The 7,500-nt window shown below is 38.6% G+C and overlaps 1 long non-coding RNA gene across 1 annotated transcript in view; it reads left to right on the forward strand.

Moving 5' to 3' along the window:
• Positions 1-790, forward strand: part of LOC149130159 (uncharacterized) — a 36,177-nt gene extending 35,387 nt beyond the window's left edge. The window contains exon 2 of the long non-coding RNA XR_016239222.1: positions 449-790. This is a non-coding gene — a long non-coding RNA (uncharacterized LOC149130159). The remainder of the gene's footprint in view (positions 1-448) is intronic.
• The last annotated feature ends 6,710 nt before the right edge of the window (positions 791-7,500 follow it).

Genomic DNA, 7,500 nt, shown 5'->3' on the forward strand with positions numbered 1-7,500 from the left:
TGACCGCGAGTCCGCTGCCCTAACCACTGGGCCATTGCGCCTCCACACACACATACATACACACATACATACATACATACATGCATACATACATACATACATATGTTGGTTCATCTTGTGAATGACACACAGTGCTTGGCTCTGACTGCAAAGTAGCTGTGGTGTAACTGGATATTTGTGGCAAATTTAGAAATAACTATATACGTCATTTGAGTGGGTGAGCAGGAATAAAGTATCTGCAGCGAGCAGTAGTAGAATAAGGGGATTAGGGAAAGGGGGCGGCGAAAGCAAAAGAAGGGACACATCAAATGATTAAAGAGTTTTGGTGGAAAGAAAAGGACGGTAAAGTTCTTGTTTTGGTCGAACAATTAATATCATATACGAGATGGTATCAAAAAGTTCTTGGACTAATTATGTTTAATAAAAAAAAATAACTTATTTATTTCAGTTGCGACACCATCTCGTTTGAAATAGTGATCTTGTACAGCAATACACCAGTTCCAACGTTCCTGCCACTTTTGGAATCCAACCTGGAAGTCGTTTTCCGTAAGCGAGTCGAGAACCCTTCTGCGATAACAGTGTTAAAATGGCGACCTTTGAGCTGCATTTTCATCTTGGGGCAAAAAATGTGGGAGTCTGTGGGGGCTAAATCTGGTGAATTGGGTGGGTGCGGAAGTGATACCTTTCTGTTTTTGACGAGAAACTCATGAGTGAGGAGAGCTCAGTGAGGAATCCAATTCTTCGTGTTCCACAGATCCAGTCACTTTTGATGGAAATTATCCCCCCCCCCCACAAGAAAAGCTCCACATTGTAATTTGTCCATTTTCTGTATTTAGCCCTGTGTGGCTATAATAAAAAGATATCTGTCTATCTATCTATCTCTCTATCTATCCATCCATCCATCCATCCATCTATCTATCTATCTATCTGTTATCTATCTATACACAAACACACGCACGCACACACACACACACACACACACACACACACACACACATATATATATATATATATATATATAACAGAGCCGGAGTGAGAGGTGAAGGTAGAGGAGATAAGTGTCAAAGAGAGCGTCGTATGAAAGAGAAAGGATGGGGTGATAAATGAATAACGAAGGACGGAGTGAAAAGGCCGATAAACGGCGTTTGAAGTGTGAGTATATGTGTGTGTAAAGGAGAGGTGTTTTGTGTGTGTGTGTGTGTGTGTGTGTGTGTGTGTGTGTGTGTACAATGGAAATGGGATAGCAATACAGTTCTATATTTAAGAGATGAGGAATTATTTACATTATTTACGTTTGACGGATATTTGTCCTCATCTTGTTTGTTGTTAACACAACGTTTCGGCTGATATACCCTCCAGCGTTCGTCAGGTGTCTTGGCGAAATTTCGAACCTGGGTTCTCATTCCTAACGATGTTACTATTATTATATTATTATTATTATTATTACTATTATTAATCAGGTCGCTGCCGTGAATCGAACTCGGAATCTTGGGGTTAGTAGCCCGCGCTCTTAACCACTACGCCATATGCCCCTATAATATAATAATAGTAACATCGTTAGGAATGAGAACCCAGGTTCGAAATTTCCCCAAGACACCTGACGAAGGCTGGAGGGTATATCAGCTGAAACGTTGTGTTAACAACAAACAAGATGAGGACAAATATCCGTCAAATGTAAATAATGTAAATAATGTGGGATAGCAATGCTCAACGCTGAAAATGTGAGAGTATATGTGAGTATGTGTGTGCGTGTACAAGAGAACTATATGAAACTTTACATATACATGTAAAGAAAATATTAAAAAATAATCCAGAATCCTTGTCCGTTACCGGATTGATCCCAAAATCTAATCAGTTTGTGCCAGTCACGAGGCCAATCGTTCCTTAAAGTTCCATCCGAATCCATCCAGCGGTCCTCGAGACATCTTGTATATGGACAGACAAACAAACAAACAAACAAACACGACTGAAAACAATACCTCCGCCTTCGCTAAGGTGGAGGTAATAATGGTTGGTTTCAGATTTTGGTACAAGGTCAGCAATGTCAGGAGAGGCGGGTGGGGGGGAGCAGTCAATTAGATCGACCCCAGTATGCAGCTGGTACTTAATTTATCGATCCCGAAAGGATGAAAAGCACAGTCGACCTCGCCGGCATTTGAATTCAGAACTTGAAAACGGACGAAATGCCTTTTAAACATTTCGCCCGGCGTGTTAACGATTGTGCCAATAATAATGATAATAATAAAAAAATTAAAAATTTTTTAAAATATTCAAAAATATTCAGACAAATACATAACAAAAACACCAGGACTTACAAATATATATAACATACAGAAAATTGCACTACTGGGCACTGCACACATCCTACGCAAAACACTTTCAATACAGTAACCATAAGAGCACCACAGCAAACCACAGCACATACCCAAGGTGCACAGAGCTACGCTCGGTAATGAAGTGAAAGCACGTTATAAAAATAAAACTACTGAACAATAATAATAATAATAATAATAATAATAATAATAATTTCAATTTTTTACTACAAGGGCAGACTTATTCTTTGAAAGCCTAGTACTTATTCTATCGGTCTCTTTTTGCCGAACCGCTAAGTTACGGGGACGTAAACACACCACCATCGGTTGTCAAGCGATGGTGGGGGGACAAACACAGACACACAAACATATACACACATACATACATATATATATATACATATATACGACGGGCTTCTTTCAGTTTCCGTCTACCAAATCCACTCACAAAGCTTTGGTTGGCCCGAGGCTATAGTAGAAGACACTTGCCCAAGGTGCCACGCAGTGGGACTGAACTCAGAACCATGTGGTTGGTAAGCAAGCTACTTACCACACAGCCACTCTTGCGCCTATAATAATAATAATAATAATAATAATAATAATAATAATAATAATAATAATAATGATGATGATGATGATAATTTCTATTATAGGCACAAGGCCTGAAATTTTGGGAGGAGGGGTTAGTCGATTATATCGACCCCACTCTTTCACTGGTACTCAATTTATCGACCCCCGAAAGGATGAAAGGAAAAGTCGACCTCGGCGGAATTTGAAATCAGAACCTAGCGGCGGGCGAAATATCGCTAAGCATTTCGTCCAGCGGGCCAACGATTCTGCCAGCTCGCCGCTGAATAATAATAATAATAATAATAATAATAATAATAATAATAATAATAATAATAATAATAATAATAATAATAATGATGATGATGATGATGATGATGATGATGATGACGATGATGATGATGATGATGATGATGATGATGATGATAATAATAATACAGGAAGTGCAAAAAATCGTGCTAACTGGAACGACTCATGTACTGAGAAGAGCATTATCGCAGTGAAAACAACATCCATTCATGAATTTTTTTTTTTTTTTTTTTTCTTAAATACATGTTTTACCTGTGTGTAAACTGGGAATGCATACAACGAGTTTCTCTGCCCTAGGTGTACGGAAAACACTCGGCGAGAGATAGAAGAAAATTTGAAGAAAGAAGAAAAATAACAACATAATAATAATAATAATAATAATAATAATAATAATAATAATAATAATAATAATAATAATAATAATAATAATAATAATAATAATAATAAAAGCAGCGGTATTTCGTCCGTCTTCACGTTCTGGGTTCAATTTCCGCCGAGGTCGACTTTACCTGTCATCATTTCGGGGTCTACAAATTAAGTACCAGTGAAACACTGATGTCAGTGTAATGGACTAGTCCCCTCCCTGCAAATTTCAGGAATCGTATATATATATAAGTACTTTTTTGTCGTGGTCACCTCAGCAATGTAACTATACATGTGCCGTTGGCGATTTCTTTTCTACCTTTGGACTTTTCCCTTCTCCTTTCCGACGGAGAGCTACGCTCGAAACATCAAACTCTCTCCTTTCGGCGAGCGTCAAGATAATACATTTCTTGTGTACATCCTCACGTTCGGTTTTTGTTTCTTCGTTCATTTGAAATATTTGTTAATTTGAATTGACTATTTATCGCAACAGTTCCTCCGACTGTTTTGGAGAATCTGATTCATCGATTTCTTAATTAACCCTTGGATTATGCCACCCTTTAATTTATTCGGAGTGTGTCGTTTCTGCATCTCTGATTACGCACACACACACACGCACGCACACACACACATACACACACACACACACACACGCACACATATACACTTCTTTCGGTTTCCGTGTACCAATTCCACTCACAAGGCTTTGGTCGGACCAAGGCTATAACAGAAGACACTTGCCCGAGGTGCCACGCAGTAGAACTGAACCCGGAACCATGCGGTTGAGAAGCAAGCTTCTTACCGGAAAGCTTAGCTAATCTGTTGGCATATTTTCTAGATACGTTTAACCTTTCGCTGCGCAACTTGTCGAGTTGTGCATTTAACATTTCCACAGAACGTTCAGTGTTTATGCGTCTAACATTTGCATGTTTATAACTATTTACATTTAACATTTATATGTTTGAATTTATGAATAACTTGTCGCTTCGGTCGCATTTAACCTTTTTCTTTGCGCATAAGACTTGTCATTTGCAGTTACATTAAGATAAGAAGACTTTCCGTGCGTTGCTTTGGCGAATTGCCACGGGTCTTTAAAGGCTTGTCTGCGAAGGGTTTACTGAAATTTACTGAAAACCCAACCACGGAACTCAAAGATCTATACCCGGCTCCGAATAATATACGTGTGTGTGAGTGTGTATGTATGAATACACAAACATAAGTTTGTCTATCTATCTATCTATCTATATATATATATATATATATATATATATATATATATATATATAATATATATATATATATATATATATATATATATATATATATATATATATATATATATATATATAATGCATCACTTCAACTTGGTACCTCCACCTATAAAACGGGTGTGATATCCTGGTTTTTTGTGTAATTTTTGCTACCCATGGTAACTATTAACATACTTACATTGTCAAAGGTTTTTTTAAAACTGAGATAATATTAATATATACATAAACTAATATATATATATATATATATACACACACACACACACACAGACACATACACACACAGAGGAAGACCTAAACTGAGGTACAAAGGCGCTCTGAAAAGTAACCTCAAATGGAGCGAACTCGAAGCTTCTGTCGCATACAGATCAGCATGGAGGTCTCTCACCTCACGAGCAAGCAGCTGCCTTCGAAGTAGACGGACGACAGTGTCTTGATGCTGCAAGAGATGTCACAGGGCAACATCTGCCTCAACCGCGTATCGCTGTGACATCTGTGGGCGCCTGTTGTGCTTCCAGCTTTGGACTGTGGAATCACATGCACTCTCATCACTGAGAACACGACTTTGTCATCATCGGACAGCGATGGCCTACCTACACACACACAAACACACGCGCGCGCGCGTGTCTTTTACTCTTTTACTTCTTTCAGCCATTTGACTGCGGCCATGCTGGAGCCACGCCTTTAGTCGAGCAAATCGAGCCCAGGACTTATTCTTTGTAAGCCTAGTACTTATTCTATCGGTGTCTTATGCCGAACCGCTAAGTTACGGGGACGTAAACACACCAATATCGGTTGTCAAGCGATGCTGGGGGGACAAACACAGACACACAAACATATACACACGCATACATACATACATACATACATACATACATATATATATATATATATATATATATATATATATATATATATATATATATACATATATACGACGGGCTTCTTTCAGTTTCCGTCTACCAAATCCACTCACAAGGCCTTGGTCGGTCAGAGGCTATAGTAGAAGACACTTGCCCAAGGTGCCACACAGTGGGACTGAACCCAGAATCATGTGGTTGGTAAGCAAGCTACTTACCACACAGCCACTCCTATATATACATACGCACACACACACACACACACACACACACACACACACACACACACACACACACACACACACATATTCTGTTCCGTGATAGAAAATTCAACAAAAAGTACTCCATCTGGTGAGAGATGAATACTATATATTTAAAAGTCACAATACATGTATTTAAGCGCTGCTAATTGTTTCATATGTTGAGAAATACTCAAACGTATTCTTCAGGCGCAAACCACATATAACGAACAAAAATATATTGAATAATAGAAGAAACGGGAAAAACTGAGAGAGCAGCATATAAAAAATGCAGAGAGTAAAAAACGGAAAACGAAAACACAAAAGCTAAATTGTAAAGAATAAAAAGTAAAAAGGTGAAAAAGCTATCCCCCCCGAGACCTTAAATGATAAGGCTGGAAAGATATCGAGTTAGTCAGGGATGGGCGAAATTTTCCAATTCTTCAAAATATATTTATACATAAATATAAGGGCAGGAGTGACTGTATGGTAAGTAGCTTGCTTACCAAAAACATGGTTCTGGGTTCAGTCCCATTGTGTGGCACCTTGGGCAAGTGTCTTCTACTATAGCTTCGGGCCGGCCAAAGCCTTGTGAGTGGATTTGGTAGACGGAAACTGAAAGAAGCCCATCGTATATATAAGATCACCAGCATTCTCTCACACACACGCAGCTTCTCGTCTTGGGTTCACCGCTTCTTTGTTATCTCCCCTTTTTCTTAGCTCTCCTGTGTGATTCTTCTGTCCGGCATTCGCCATGATAGATCGCTGACCACTACATTTATTTTTTTTCTCTTTGTTTCTCTCCTTATTTCTTTCAGTTGAAGAGCGTAGGCTCGAAACGTCAAAGAATTTCTCTATTCCCGAGCGTTAAACTAATACATCCATTTGTTGTTTACACCACCTGTCTTCGTCTGTTGTTTTTTTCGTAAATTCTCCCATATATATATATATATATATATATATATATATATATATATATATATATATATATACTCGCGCGCGTGTGTGTGTGTGTGCTTGTTCCCCCAGCATCGTTTGACAACCGATGCGGTGTGTTTACGCTCTCGTAACTTAGCGGTTCGGCAAAAAGAAACCGATAGAATAAGTACTAGGCTTACAAAGAATAAGTCCCGGGATCGATTTGTTCGACTAAAGGCGGTGCTCCAGCATGGCCACAGTCAAAATGACTGAAATAAATAAAAGATCAAAAGAATATGCATGCAACCACATAAAATTCCTGGCCTGGAGTTCAATTGAGAGTTAGGGATCTTAGATCTGAACAAGATTTGCGCCTTTTCAGCTAAACAAAGCCTGTATTTATTCGATCCATTCACCTAAGGTATGGATTTTTCACTTACTTTCCACCTAATCACATTCGGTGTTTCGTTATCTTTCAAAGTCCAACTTCGTAGCTTTGCTTTTGTCTCAATGCCGGATAAAGCCTATGGTGATTGGCAGAGTGATTTTAAAAATCACCTTCACATAATCCAATATAGGTCTTCTCAGTTGTATTATATCATCGTCGTCGTCATCATCATCGTCATTTTACGTCCGTTATCTATGCTTGGATGGTTTGAAT

This window comes from Octopus bimaculoides, chromosome 30 (genome assembly GCF_046866305.1).
Source record: "Octopus bimaculoides isolate indiv1 chromosome 30, ASM4686630v1, whole genome shotgun sequence".
Lineage (NCBI taxonomy): Eukaryota > Metazoa > Mollusca > Cephalopoda > Octopoda > Octopodidae > Octopus > Octopus bimaculoides.